The sequence below is a fragment of the Puma concolor genome, chromosome C1, assembly GCF_028749965.1.
Source record: "Puma concolor isolate L17-30 chromosome C1, mPumCon1.1.hap2, whole genome shotgun sequence".
NCBI lineage: Eukaryota > Metazoa > Chordata > Mammalia > Carnivora > Felidae > Puma > Puma concolor.
Window position 1 is genome coordinate 38,616,401 of NC_141674.1, and position 15,007 is coordinate 38,631,407.

General features: G+C 44.8%; 1 protein-coding gene across 3 annotated transcripts in view; it reads right to left on the bottom strand.

Moving 5' to 3' along the window:
- The window catches only part of LOC112863632 (AGBL carboxypeptidase 4), a 1,479,506-nt gene that overhangs the window by 110,087 nt on the left and 1,354,412 nt on the right, over positions 1–15,007 (bottom strand). The window lies entirely within an intron of this gene.

A 15,007-nucleotide genomic window follows, 5' to 3' on the forward strand; every position in this document is an offset into this window, starting at 1 on the left:
TATAGTGATCCAACGACTCCATACATCATCCTATGCTCATCACAATAAGTGCACTCCTTAATCCCCATCACCTATTTAATCCTTCCCCCCACCCCCATCCCCTCTAGTAACCACCCATTTACTCTGTATAGTTAAGAGTCTGTTTCTTGGTTTCTCTCTCTCTCTCTATCTCTCTCTCTCTTCTTTTGCTCATTGTTCTGTTTCTTAAGTTTTACATATAAGTGAAATCATATGGTATTTGTCTTGCTCTGATTAACTTATTTTGCTTAGCATTATAATGTCTAGCTCCATCCATGTCATTGCAAATGGCAAGGTTTCATTCTTTTTTATGGATTAATAATATTCCATTGTGTATGTATACACATCTTCTTATCCATCCATCAATCGATGGACACGTGGGCTGTTTCTATATCTTGGCTACTGTAAATAATGTTGCTATAAATCTTATTATATGATTTTAAAGCATCAATGATTGGGCTTTATCTCCAAAGTTAGGGACTTGAAGGAAACACACATTACTGATAAAGTTAAAATACAAAGAAAACAAAATATTCTAGGAAAAGGATTGATACAGTTTTTAAAAGAAACACCAAATAGTCAAGGATTGCCAATATCTTAACATTAATTGCATGCATTTTTCAACATTCGAGATTTACATGGGACCCAATCTTTGCCTCTAGGAATTCTTAACTTGCTCTGAACTTTGAAGAAGGGATGGGAATTTGCCAAAAGTCAAGTCCTGAGAGAGCATTCCAGGCAGAGGGTGTGACATGGGCCGTCAGCGAAGCGAGAATGGTTGGAAATTATACATATTTCTAACAGGCAACTGATGTATTATGCTTCTGTCCTTAACTAGGCTATAAGCACCAGGAGGGCAGGGCTGATGCAGCTCTTTCTCTTCAGTGGTTTCAGGACCCAAACCATCTGCCTAAAGACGGAGGAATGAACAAGGTGACCTCCAGATGTCGAGCTCTTACAGTATGATTGCCAATTTAGAGTCACTGAGTGTGAAATCCTGGGTCTCTGTCTTCTTGGTGCTCTTCTATTCTGTTATTTATTTTTAACACAAAATTTCTGCATGAGCTCCAAGTCAGGACCCATGCCCTGACATAAATGGGGCTCTTTATGGTGCCAATGAGACACAATATTTGACATTGGGATCATTCTAGAAAATCCAGGGATGCCTGGGTGGCTCAGTCGGTTAGGTGTCCTATTTTGGCTCAGGTCATGATATCATGGTTCATGAATTCAAGCCCCACATAGGGCTCTGTGCTGACAGCTCTTAGCCTGGAGCCTGCTTCGGATTCTGTGTTTCCCTCTCTTTCTGCCCCTCCCCTGCTCATGCTCTGTTTTTCTCTCTCTCAAAAATAAACAAAAATTTAAAAAATAAAAAAAAAGAAAATCCAAATTTGTGGAAGTCAAATTTATATGTAACCATATAATGTATGCTTTTATTCTCTTGAGTTGGAGATACTCTTGACTATTTTTTTTTTCTTACTCTTTATTATCTTTTGTTTCTTCTTCCAAACTGTGAGCCCAGTGAGGGCAGGGACTATGTTTGTGTCATCTTGCCCACCTCCACTCCAACTTATCTACTACAGACCCAGGTGCAGAGAAGGTTCATTATATCTATTGAATGAATGAGTGAATGAACGAATGTATGAATGAATACCCCGAAGACGTGCAAACAAAGTTTAGGTATTAAAGACATATTTTGAAAAGCATTTAAGTATCTGTTACAAGCTAGATGCTTTCACAATAACCAATTAAGGTAGGTATTATTAATCCTCATTTTATAAGTGAGCAAATAAAATCCAAGAGAGATTTGATCTTTAGGAGATCATTTGACAACTACTAGGGTATAGATCTGGGATTTGAGCCAAGATCTTATGGATGCAAGGATGGTCTACAGTGACTTTTTGAGGTCCCCCCAGCCATGGGTAAGACTGTGTGATCTATGAAAGAGACCCCAAGCTACTCCTATCTGGTCTTCCTTTATTGGTCTCTTCCTCCTCTGCCCATAGTTCCAGAGAATATTATTCAAATGGCAAATAAATAGCTCCATCTTGTTAAGGGCATCATGCCCATCCTAGCTGTCATAACAGCAGCTAGAATGAGAGCAATGATTTTAATTCCCCTCCTTATGATTTCCTTTTCATCTCTAAAGGATAGAGGATAAGACAGCTTGGTGGCTCCAGATCAATCTCATCTGAGCACTGTGGGGCTATATGCTCCTGGAAGGGTGGCACTGACAGGCAGAGTGTACGAGCCACACATGCAATTGTCTCTCAAATGCAGCAGTTTTCCAGCATTACCAATGAGCTGGATTGGATTAAGTATATTTGCACCAAAAGCAAAATAAATATTGCTTTATTTAATGTCACTAAAAGGTTGGGATTCAATTGCCCTTGGCCTGAGGCACCTTCCAGCTGTATTGATTGGCCAGTGTCGGAATGCCAGGCAATCTGTCATCAACAGCTCCTGCAAAATGCTTAGGAGGTGGAGTGGGCTCTACTATGGTGGAGATGGAGGACAGTGGGCAGCGTCCTTTGTCCCAAACACAAAGGATAATTCTAATATATCCCACTCCCTATCACCACCACTAGGATATTTAAAGGATTTCCCTCACATTCCCTCTTAGACTATCACAACAAGGATGTGGCCTGGGCTATAAAGGTAAAGCAGAGGATGGATAAGAAAATACGTTCCGAGTTAGAAGGACTTGGGTTTGTGTCCCAGATCTACCACTGAGTAGTTTTGTGACCTTGGACAAATTCATCTGTTTTGCTCAAAGACCTGAAAGCACCAGGAGGGCAAGAAGTGAATCTATTTCATTTGCCATTGAGTATTTCATACTAGCACAGTGCCAGATACACAGCCAAACCTCCATTAAACTGTATGAATAGAGGTTCAGAAAGTGTAAGTAATTTGTCGTAGTCCAGAAAGGATAAGTGATACAGGCAAGACTTGAACCCAGTCCGCCAGCTCTAAAGCCTATATTCTTAGCTATCACTCTATGCTCGATTTTTTAAATGTGTATTTATTTTGAGAGAGAGAGAGAGAGAGACAGAGAGAGAGAGAGAGAGAGAGCATGCACACGCACCTGCAAGAGGGGGAGGGGCAGAGAGAGAGGGAGAGAGAAAATCCCAAGCAGCCTGAGAAGTCAGCACTGAGCCCAGTGCAGGGCTCCATCTCAGGAACTGTGAGATCATGACCAGAGCCGAAATCAAGAGTTGGATGCTTAACCGACTGAGCCACCCAGGCGCCCCTCTCTCTATTCTCTTACCAGTCCTGGGAGTCAAGTCAGCACCCGAGTGAGGGGACTCATGTGAGGTGAGGGGTGGATGCAACATCCTTAATTTTTAAATGGGGAAACTGAATCTCAAGTGGAAGTTGACATGAAAAGTACCTTTATGCAAGTTGACAAAAGGTACCCCCTCCAAGTTAGCAAACAGGTGCCCCTTTCGAATGGGTGAAGTATGCTTGCTCTGGCCAGACATGTGGTTGGGAGCAGTCACAGTTGGCCTTGGCCCTTCACCAGGAGTCTTCGGGCAGTGCACAAATTGTGTGTGCATGTGAGGTGGTTCAGAACATTCCCAAGGTTCATAGCAGAGCTAGAATGAGGTAGGACTTCCTACCTCCAAGGGTCAGCAAGATCTTTACCCTGTAATGGTGGCCTTTCTGGCAAGGTGGTGGGATCGGGAAAGGGAGTACTCAAACCACACCTGGAAAAGGGATCATCTTTAACCTTAAAATTCCCGTGCCCTTTCTCCCAGAACTTATTACTAGTGGATAAGGAGAAGCTTTGTTGGAGCGCCCTCTCCCTTCTCATGGAGAACATGTGCTCTGGGGATTCAGCCTCCTCCCTCCAGTCTCCTGCTTGGCAGCAATACCAGGCTTGGGGCAGGGGCGTTCCACATTGTGACTTAAAACAATTCTGGGGCTCCTGGGTGGCTCAGTCGGTTAAGCATTGGACTCTTGGTTTTGCTCAGGTCATGATCTCATGGTTCGTGAGTCTGAGCCCCACATTGGGTTCTGCGCTGACAGCACAGAGCCTGCTTTGGATCCTCTCTCTCCTCTCTCTGCCCCTCCCCTGTTCCTGTGTACACGCTCTGTCTCTCTCTCTCAAAATAAATAAATAAACTTAAAAAAATTATTAAAGAAAAAACAATTCTGAGAGCCAGTCACCAATTGGAAAGACCCAAGATTTCATAAAACCCTATCATCACATTTCAAAGACAGGGAAACAGAGGCCTAGGTCACATAGCTATAAAAAGTAGAGCTGGAAGTTCATTCCAGAACCAATAGATTATTTTTTCCCTCCATAAGAACACTGACAGGAGTCAAAAGAATCATTTAACAAGACCCAAGGGGGAACATTTTTTAAAGGAGTGCACTGGCTTTTGGGGCTAGGAATCATCTCTTTGAGTTTTTTAAGCAAGAAAGGGCAAAGGAAACGCAAAAGAGAAGAAAAGTCCTTTAGGCCTTCACAAGCTCTGGGAGCAGGTGAGACCCCTGCCCACCTGGTCTGAGCCTGAAAAGTGGCTTAGTTTGCATGCAGACTCTGGAGCCACATTGCCTGGATAAGATCCTGGCTTCGGCCACATATTAGTTGTGTGGCCTCTCTGTGGCTCAGCCCTCATCTGCAAAATGTTGATCTTGTTACCTCAGAGGGCCGTTTTGAGGATTAAACGAGATCAGCCGTGGAAAATGTTGGAGACAATTGCCTGGTTTGAGATGAGTGCCACACATATGTTAACTGGTCTTATAGTTTGGTCTTGGCATGACTGCCAGGGCCCTCCACAAATGGGTCCTCACTTATTCCTCCAGCTTCTTCAACCATGTCCCTAATCTGTATACCCCACAAGGCTTACATATTTTATATCCTATGAACTAACTGCAAGAAGGTGCCCCTTCCTGTGGGCTGATGCAATTCCTCCAAGTCACAGGCTGATCAGGCCTAGGCTGCATGCCAGCCTCCACCTGCCTTCTTAGCTGGTGCCTTTGTGTGGTGTGTGAACCTACACTGTGGTCTGCAGCTGTGACCATGTGCACCAGCCACGTCAGACCACTTGGCATTCTCCAAGACTTTCTGCTCACTCAGGGCTCAGGCAGTAAGGTGGAAGCTAGGCACTGGGGCTTCAAGGCAGCTCCCTGGTTTTGACTCCTGGATCTCCTATATCTCAGGACCTTGGGCTAGTTGTTCAACCACTTTATGTGCTTCCATTTCCTTGTCTGTAATATGAGGATAATACAAGACCCTACCTCACAGGTTGAGGGGGTTGTTGGGAGGAACCTTCCATTGCTTTCAGCCCCAACTGGGGCTCTTGGTCTCCAGCAATAAGGAGAATGGCTTCCTTTCCATCCCTTGTTTCCACTCCCCCAAGGGAGTCAATGAGACTTATCTGATTGGTCCCCTTGAGAAAAGGGGCAGAGCCTGTTGGCCCTGACTCTCCAGGCCTGGCTTGCTGGGATCAGTGACCCTTCTGGGAAGGACCTCCTCTCTGCCACATGGTATGCCTTCTGAGAGGCATCTCACCTTCTGCTTGGCTTGGGGCTGGTGGCGAAGTTGAACTTTGGGGTGAAGTAAAAGGAGGCCAATTTTAGCCACATAGATAAACCATGCCTTCCAAATCCTGATTTTACCAATAATAAACTTGTATTTTGACGCCTATATTTATGATCCCTCAATCACCTTCTAAATTGGTAGAAGTAGGGAGAGAGTAGGAGCAGGAGTATGGTGAGTTCCATCTTCAGTGGAAATAATACATAAAAACAGAACAGGGCCTGGTAGCTTGTATCAGTTCAATTAATGCTTGTATTGTTATCAACACTGTTATTACCTAACATGATTATTCCTCTGTTTTAGAACATGTTGACAATCTGCCCCCTGGCGAACTCCCCCTCATCCTTTGAGGCTCACCTCACCAACACCTCCTCCTTGAGGGCAAGCACAGGGCAAAGCCCACCCCAGTCCCCCAGTGCCTAGTATCAAGTGTGTGCTGTGTCAACATCTGAGGGAAAGAAGGTGGGGAGGGGGAGGAACAGACAGAAAGAAGAAGGGGAAGAAATTATTGAGTGGAAAGTCTTCTTAAGCAGAGTTGCCAGGAAAGGCACAGGTGTGAGCAAGAGCAGGCCAGTTCAAGGCCCTGCAACGGCCCAGGAAGGTGAGGGGAGCGGATGGAGGATGTTAGCACAAGAGCAAGGTGGACAGTGGGAGATGAACCTGAGAAAGATGTTCCTGGACACTGCATGCCTTGAATACCAGGCTACGGGGTTTAGCTTCCTTCTAATGGCGAACAAGGAGCCACAGGAGGATTTTACATAGACAACTAACACTATTCAAGTGGTTTAAGAACTAAGACTAGAAATGACAAAGTTGTTGATTCTACTGTTTTGCTCCTCCAGAAACCCCAGCCACTCATTCTGGGTTACTGTCTCCTCAGAGGCCTGCCTTTGCCATAGAATCAATTATTACAATCAACTTGCTATCAACTCTAACTTTGAAATGCTATTCAGCTGCTTGCAGGGACAGAGATGGGGGGCTGCCTCCACAGACATCTAGCCATCTGGCCTTTTCTGTGGAACCTGGCTGGGAAGCTCATTTGAATAATTGGTTTTGGCGGTGTGCACTTGTGGGTTAGACACCTGATTACACTGCCAGCCCCAATGTCCTTTCAACCTCCTTAGAAACATCGCTCAGGTTACATAAAGCAGGAGAGAGTTTCTGGGAGGTGAGGCTCTGTCTGGTCCCTGTTGTCACTTGCACTTCATCTTGACTAACGATGGAACTCACTCACTGTGTGACCTTGAGCAAGTTACTTAGCCTCTCTGTGGCTTGGTCACTTCTTTGTTCAAAGAGAGAGTGACTCCTACCCTGTCTATGTCACAGGCTTCTTGTAAGGCTCTAAGAAAAGGTGGGGGAGTTGTGACCTAGAAGAAATGCAAGTGGAAAGATGTAGGTTAAGGAGAGCTCAATGTCAGGAAGCAATGTGCATGTGGGCTATATCAGGAGAAGTACGTCCCTGGAATTAGGCTTGTGATGGTCCCTTCCTACTCCTCCTCCTCTAGCTAGCTCTATGAACTTACGGGACTTTCCTAATCTATCTATGCCTCAGTTTCCTCATCTGCAAGGTGAGAACAATGGCAGAGTCGTTCTGAGAATCAAATGAAACACTACATGCAAAATGTCTAGAACAGTGGCAGGCCCAGGAGGTTCAACAGAGGTGAGGTGTTCATCATCACCATCACCGTTATTATCATTGTCATCATCATAACTGTTCAGTTCTGGACACTAGGCCTCAAAGACAGACAACAACAAACATCTGGAGCTTGTTGAGAGGACAGCAGGAATTATAGGGAGAGGAGTGGATTTCAGATTACATATGAAAAGTCCCATGGCTTTGAGAACAGGAGTTGGCAGTGGTTGGAGTGGACAGTGGGGAGACGTGCAGACACACAGTCTTCAGACAGCTGAAGGGCTACCACGTAGAAGATGGACTAAAACAGAATAATCCTTCAGGGGTGAAGTGGAAGGGATGGGCTGGGGGGTTTAGCATGAATCCAAACCTTCTCCAAGAGTCCAAGCTGGCAGCTTGGTGATGTTTTGGAAGCCAGAGAACCACACCCAAGCCTGGAGGTGGATGAGAAGAGGGGGACCTGGCTGTCATTCAGGGACACTGCTGAGGAAGAGCATTGGACTAGAGGTCTCAGCTCCCATCCCACTCCAAGGCTTATGGTTCTGTGACAGAGACACCAAATGGGGAGAGTGTGGCTGGGATGGGGAGGGAGGCACAGTGAGAAGGGCCTGGCAGCACCTCTCGGTAAGGTGGTCCTTGTAATGGGCCTCTGGTTTCCATTTCTAGCTTGATGAAAAGTGCACAGTTTTTATGCTGTCAAAGAACAAATAGAATATCCCCATGCACTTTACATTTTACACAGCTAATTCTGTGTTCTATCCTATTTTGGAAAGTTTAAAATGTTTCCTCCTTTGGATGCTGAGGTGGGCGAGGTCAACAAGTTATTATGTCTGTGCATGTGTATGTATGTATGTTTGTATGTTGGGACTACCTTGTCTGGTATCACCCTCTGCCATGCTTAATGACACTTTGCTGTGCAAATCTCTTTTACTGTCTGTATCTGGTGAATTCCTATATAGCCTTCAAAAACCCTCCCTTGCCACTGGCAGTCAGAGGGAAGCACTGCCTGAGTTCAGGACACGATGTAGCAGGAGGTGACCTCCATAGTAGGCTAGGGTGGGACTGCCTGGATTCATAAACCTGCTCGGACCCTTCCTGCTGAGGCACCTGGGGCATGTTCCTGGCTGCCTCTGTGCCTCAACTTCCTTCTGTATTTAAAATGGGGCAGGGGCACCTGGGTGGCTCAGTCGGTAAGCGTCCAACTTCAGCTCAGGTCATGATCTCGCGGTTCGTGAGTTCGAGCCCCACGTCGGGCTCTGTGCTGACGGCTCAGGGCCTGAAGCCTGCTTCAGATTCTGTGTCTCCCTCTCTCTCTGCCCCTACCCCACTCACACTCTATCTCTCTCTCAAAAATAAATAAACATTAAAAAAAATTTTTTTTAATGGGGTAAAAGAAACAGACTCATAAATACAGAGAACAAATTGGTGGCTGCCAGGGGTAGAAGATGGGCAAAATAGGTGAAGGGGATTGAGGGGAACCACATTCCAGTTATAAAATAAGTAAGTCCTGGAGATAAAAGTACAGTATAGGGAATAAAATCAACAATTTATAATAACATCTGGAGACAGATGTTAACGTCGGCTTATTGTAGCGAGCACTGAGTAACGTATACAATTGTCAAATCACCATGTTTACACCTGAAACTGATATTAATATTGTGTATCAACCGCACTTAATATGAATCCTTAAAAATGTTATTTTGAAATTACATTTTTATTGGAATTGTGTAAAAATCTTTCTCCTTTAGTTTTTGACCACTTTGAAAAAATTCCCTTGTGCATTAACTTTAGATGTCCTTTAGTTTTCTTTTTTGGTTTTCTAATAAGTTATTCAAGATTTTCTTATGGATTTCAGTGGTTCCTCATATAGTGATTGAATATTTCCCTACTGTGTTCTTTAGTTCTAGTATGTTATGTTTCGTTACATAAAAATTTTTCATGTGAAAAAGATGGGCTCTATCACTACTTCTGTCACAGGGCTGTTGCAAGTGTTAAATGAGATGATATGGTTAATGTACAGTGAGTAGGCACTTAGACATTACCTCTGTTATCTAGGCCTCCGTGGCATCACACACACACCCCTGTAATACAAACACAGGGCTTCTTATTGGCAAAGGCTGCCTCTGATTCCCATCTGCTTCCCTAAGGCCCAGCGCAGGGCCTGACACTCAGCAGGCCCTCAATAAACTTTAGTTAAATTGGATTTATTACACTGGAGCATCCTTTGTTATGTGAGATCACCAGGGCCAGGAGACATACTGTGGTGCGCGTCCACAGATGGGAGAAGCATCCATTTCCACCGCGGGGTCTGCAGTGGTGCCATGCTATGAAGCTGAATCATTTCGGCACCACCCAGAGGGGTTTGTTGCTCTCCCCCACCTCCACGTTCCCAAGAAGCACTGAGGTTTTCTGAAGATGAGAAATTTCATAGCATCCTGCTATCTTTTGGGTAACTGCGTATTTTATGATGACTAATAGGCAATTACTATGGTAATATTGCAATTCAGCATGTGTGAGGTTTGGGAAATGAGAAATTATGGGTAACTACTTTGGACTCATTTCTATGGTAACAAAAAGTAATTGTCATTAAATACCGGTTATACTGAGGCTGTACCTGGTAATTATAGATTTTTATGCCCAGAAACATAAATAAAACCAATAAATTTATTCAAAGGTCTATGACTGTTTACTTATACGTGGCTCTATGGAATACACAATGACAAGCACCTAATTAAGAAATGCAAACCCAACACAGAGTTCCATATTGTCATATGGAGATGGAGAGTTCTGTTTTTCAAATGCAAGGCAACTCGTGCATTACATATGCTCTGAAGAAATCAACCGCAGTGGGGTACAGGAGGGGGTGGGGCCTTCTTCTCCGCAAAGGGAGTGATGGGGAGAAGGAGGTGGCAGAGACTGTGTACAAATGTTGCAAGGGGCGTGGGCAGCCACATCTAACACAGGACATCGAGAATTGCCAACCCAGTGACTTGACTCGACTGGTGATCGACACAGCCCATCACCCCCTACCCCAATGGCCTTCCAATTGGGAGCTGCCTTGCAGCTTCTTGGCTTTATAATACCTGAAGTTACAAGATCCATCTCTCAAGACCTCTAGGCCCCAGATCTCCCAGAACCCTTCAAAGATGCTCACATGGCATCAGTAGTAGAACCATTCTTATTTTTTTTTAACTGTGGTAACATACACATGACATAAAATTCACAATCTTAATCATTTTTAAGTGTACATTTCAGTGGTATTAAGTACATTCATAATGCCATACTATCATCACCACTATCCATCTCCAAAAGTCTTTCTATCTTGTAAACCTGAAACTCTATACCAGTTAAACACTGATTCCCCATTCCCCCATTTCCTCTAGCCCTTGGTAACCACCATTCCACTGTCTGTCTTTGTCATTTTGACTACTCTAAGTATTTCATATAAATGGAAACATACAGTATTTGGCTTTTTGTGACTGGCTTATTTCACATAGTATAATGTCCTCAAGGTCATCCATGGAGTAGCCATGCCATTTTTGACAAAGCCTCTGCCCAGTGCTCCTACTAAGTGATGGAAGATGCTTTCCACCTCATTATCTTCTTCCAAGAGGGCAGGGAGAAACTGAGACCAGTGGAGAGAAGTGTCTTACCCAAAGACAACAAGGCTCAGGAGAGTAGGGAAGGTAAGACTGCCGGTTCTCTGCTTCTACCTCCAGCTTGAAAGGCAGAGGCCAAGCCTGGGAATGCAGAGTGTCACCATGTGACTTTGAACATGGTTCTTCACCTTTATATGCTCGGTTTCCCCTTTGCTCAAATGTATATAATAAAAACTGACTTTCTTTTCTCAAAGAGTTGTTGTAGAGATCAAATATGGTTTTTAAGTGCATTTAAAAGTATAGTGTCCTGTACAGTAACATGTGGTTGCGAACCAGAGTTTGGTAAATCATAATAGCAGCTCATCATGGTATTCATGCCATCTCAGTGTAATGCGGTCAAGACAGTTGGGCTTAGGAGGCCATGTAGATGCAAGTGAAGGGTTGGGAGGGGATGGCATCCAGCCATAGCTACTCTGCACTGGGATTGTAGCTCTGTGCCGGGGCACTATTACTAAACACTGCTGTTGGGCTTATTTATTCACCCAGAAAATACACATCAGAGGCCCATTCTGTGCTGGGCACTCTGCCAGGCTTTGGGGACATAGGTAGACAAAGTCCTGACTTCATGGAGTCTGCAGTCTAGAGATGGAGACTGATATTAAACGAATGGTCACATAAATCCCCGCACGATTACCAGCTGGGGCCAGGGCTATGAAAGGACAGTGCAGAGTGTCTAGAAAGAGCACAGTGGGAGGCCTGCTCTATCCTGGCAGCTCCGAGAAGGCCTTCCTGTGAGTTGGCATGAAATCTCAGATTGAACTGGAAAGCAGGCCAGTGTAAATGGAGCACAGTAAGTGAGACAGGACGTACAGTTGCCCTGTGTCACTGTTATACACCATAACATCGCTGCTATATTTTGACATCATCTATTGTGGCCGGCTCCTGTGCAGTATGAGTAGAGTATGGAGTAGAGTCTGTAAACTAATGGAGGCCCTCCCTGCTCCTCCTGGAGGCCGCAGTCCAGGTGCAGATATGGCAGTCTGGCTAGTAAATGCCACCTTCCTCATAAAGAGCATTATCAGTCATGTGTAGCTGCCACCATTTGCAGTTAAATGCTAATTTACTATAAATACCATAGTATAGGTGTTTGTGTCATAAATATAATTTTACATGATTACATCTGTGAAAATCTCCTGCCTTTCCTTCCTAGATTGGATTATCTGTCTCTTTAATGTAGAAGAAGAAAAAGGGGGGAGGAGGAGGTGGAGGAGGAGGAGGGGGAGGAGGAGGGGGAGGGGGAGGAGGGGGAGAAGGACAACGACAGGCATGAGGGCAGGCCTGTCTCATTCTTCACACAGGGTCTGGCATGTCTGGTGCAGCCTCAGGGAGGAACACAGACCTGCATATCTGCCTGCCTCTCACAGGCCACATGACCTAAGGGGGATTATTTCACTTCACTGAGGCTCAAGAGACTGAATATCCTGAGGGGATGTTAGGAGTGAAAGGGAGCAGGACAGAGGCAGCGATGTGGCCGTCCGTCTGTGTTCCAGCCGGTTTCCAGCAATGTGATGAATTCCTCTGAGGTCGGGCTCTGTTTACTGCCCTAGAATGCTGACAAGTATCCTTTCCTCCCTCCCTCCCACCTTTCCTTCTGTACTCAAACTAATTTGAGTAGATTTTCATTATTTGCCAGCAGAGAAATCTCAGCAAGCACCCTCCTTCACCAACTTGTGTGAGGATTAAATGAGATAAGTGTATGAGTGCTTGACATGGCACTGGGTGGGCAAGCAGAATTCTTGGAATGCTATTTCCCAAAATGAGTTTAATAAACTGTAACACCACTCGGGGCTGGGGAAGTGGCAGTGGAGGGGGTGAGGGATGGAGGGGGAAACAAGTTTCCCCTAAAACACTTTCCCTAAAAGTGTTCCCTGACTTATCTTTGGAAACACCGGATACTATAACCCCTCTTAGATTCCTGTTGATTAGCATATTCAGAACTGAAAGATCTTATTATAAAAGAACACATTTAGTTGTGCTTAACTCTGTGTTTCCCAGACTTACTCAAACTCTGTGTTCCTTTCTCCCCTATAACGCTGAGGCATGTCCCCCAGGAAATGGGACACGCTGCTGTAGTCAGGGAAGGCTGGTCTAGAGCACCTCTAAGGCACCTTGAAGCCCTCAATCTGGAGTCTTTATTATTATTTTTCACCTTCTCCAAACGTTTAGTAGTGAATTCTCATGACTGTTAGGCTCTTTGTTGCAACTCAGAGCTGTCTTAGCAACAGGATTAATGCCGGTGGTTGGGGATTTTCTCCAGCTCTTATAATAAGAAACACGTATTTTCACTAGGAAAACGTTGAGAGTTTAAACTTCAGTAGAGAACCATTTCTGAGGGTTGGCGCTCTTTGATCCTGAAATCCCCAAATCACAAAATCTAGAGCTTGAGGACGTACAGAAAGCATCTAGTTCTCCATCACCACCCCATTGGCCATCTGAAGCCCAGAGAGGGGAGACATTTTGGTCAAGGTCACAGACCTCTTTCCAACTTGCCATCCCTGGACAGCAGATGATGACATAAATAAGTGTGTAGAGTGGACAGTATTGACCTCTTTCTGACCACTGTCGCTCTTGTAATTAAACAGAAATGTTAACATAAATCAAACGGTCTTTCCACCACCATTATCACTAACAGTGCATTCTGTCCAGAGAAGGTGGAAAGGCATTGCTCTCAGGCCTGCAGCAAGCCATAAAACCTTCCAGTGCTAATGAACCATTGCTTGAGCCAATTAAGAGAGAAAGGAAAACTGTCTTTAATTAAGGCATCACATATCCCATGGGCTCTCTCTAACTTATACCCAGAGGTACTGCAAAGCCCCTCTGGACCCAGTTGCCATGCTTTTGGAAAGAGTAAATCAACTCTGTTTAAAATGGACCTGTCTGGGTATTTAAAAATTTGGGTTCTAATCTGAGCTGTACCACTGACCATGGGTAAATCCCATCTCATGTGTAGACCTTGGTTTCTTTATCAATAAAATCATCCTTTCCTTCACTCAAATTCATCAAATAGTTTTTGAGCATCTACTGTGGGCTTATCCCTGCTGCCCAGAATCAGGGACAAAAGGACCACTAAGGCTCAGTCCCTGTTCTTTGTTGGCTTGAAGGCCAGTGGAGTCCACACAATGGGTAAGTCTTGTTCAACAACCAGGCCTGTGGGAGCTTAGAGAAGGGAGTAACTAATTCTGCCTGGGAGGTTGGGGAATGCTTTGCAGAAGAAGAGACATGAGTTGCATTGTGAAGAAGGGTTAATGAGTTAAAGAAGGGACAGCATGTCCTCAGCAGAGGGTGGCCTTGAGGAAGGTAAGGAATCAGGGACCAATAGGACATGTCTAGGGAACTAGGCTTTGTGGCTAGAGCAACAGTTCTAAGAGTACAGGGTGGGAGGGGAGGCAGAAAGGAGGACAGACAGGCACCAGGTCACACAGAATGAATGTTACAAGTTGTGGGACTCATCCACTCTAAAGAGGTATAATGAGGGCAGTGAAGTTAGACAGCCAGTGGTTCATTGGCTGTGTGACTCTGGGCAAGCCTGTTGCCTCAACTGTCAAATAAGAATAATAACACTATCTCAGAGGATTCAATATTCTAGCAGATGACCCACCGGGCAGTGAAATTTTAGGCTATATAAATTATGGTGTTCATCCCAGAGAAAGAGAGTTCAAGGTCTGAGCACATGAGTGAGTGTGGGGCTGGCTGGTATGCCCACATCTGAGAGAAATGCTGTTCAGATGACCTGGGATGCCACTCTCCTTCATTAATGATCTCCAAAAAGAAACACAGAATCAAAATAGTCATCACTGTAACCACCATATGATACTCTGCAAAGCACATTTGTCTCCACCATTTCTTTTGATTCTCCCCAGTACCCTGCCAGGTATGTGATCATTGCCTTCATTATGCAAGAGAAACTGAGCATCAGACTGGAAAGCAAATTCCCCAAGGTTACACGGGAAGTAGGTGCCAAAACTGATTCTAATTTTCTTGATTCCGGGTCTAGTGAACTGACCAGAAAACCCCAGCAAGTTACCTCAGGTGGCTGTGCATGAAACATCCAAGGCTCATTAGCCACATTCTCAAAAGCTAGGGTGAGACTTCCTCTAATGAACTCATGGGTAGTAGGAAAATTCTTTCTCAAAAATATATTCCCCTTTT